This window comes from Tarenaya hassleriana, unplaced genomic scaffold (assembly GCF_000463585.1).
Source record: "Tarenaya hassleriana unplaced genomic scaffold, ASM46358v1 Cleome262, whole genome shotgun sequence".
Classification (NCBI taxonomy): domain Eukaryota; kingdom Viridiplantae; phylum Streptophyta; class Magnoliopsida; order Brassicales; family Cleomaceae; genus Tarenaya; species Tarenaya hassleriana.
In genome coordinates this window covers 112921-113138 of record NW_010965883.1, presented here as the reverse complement: position 1 = coordinate 113138, position 218 = coordinate 112921, and positions in this window count along the sequence as shown.

Genomic DNA, 218 nt, shown 5'->3' with positions numbered 1-218 from the left:
GGAACGGACGGTCCACGTGTTTCTCTGGACCGTCCGTTCCAGTCTTCGGGTTTTTCCAAAATTAAACCGACAGTAGGTCTGGACCTCGGACAATCCGGGATTCCGAAGATTCAGAATTTTGATCGAACAATTGTTGTGTTGGATCGATTATCAGAATTAGAATCAAAGCCTCACATAAGACCAAGCTTGATGACAATCCAGAATTCAGAGTTTTGATT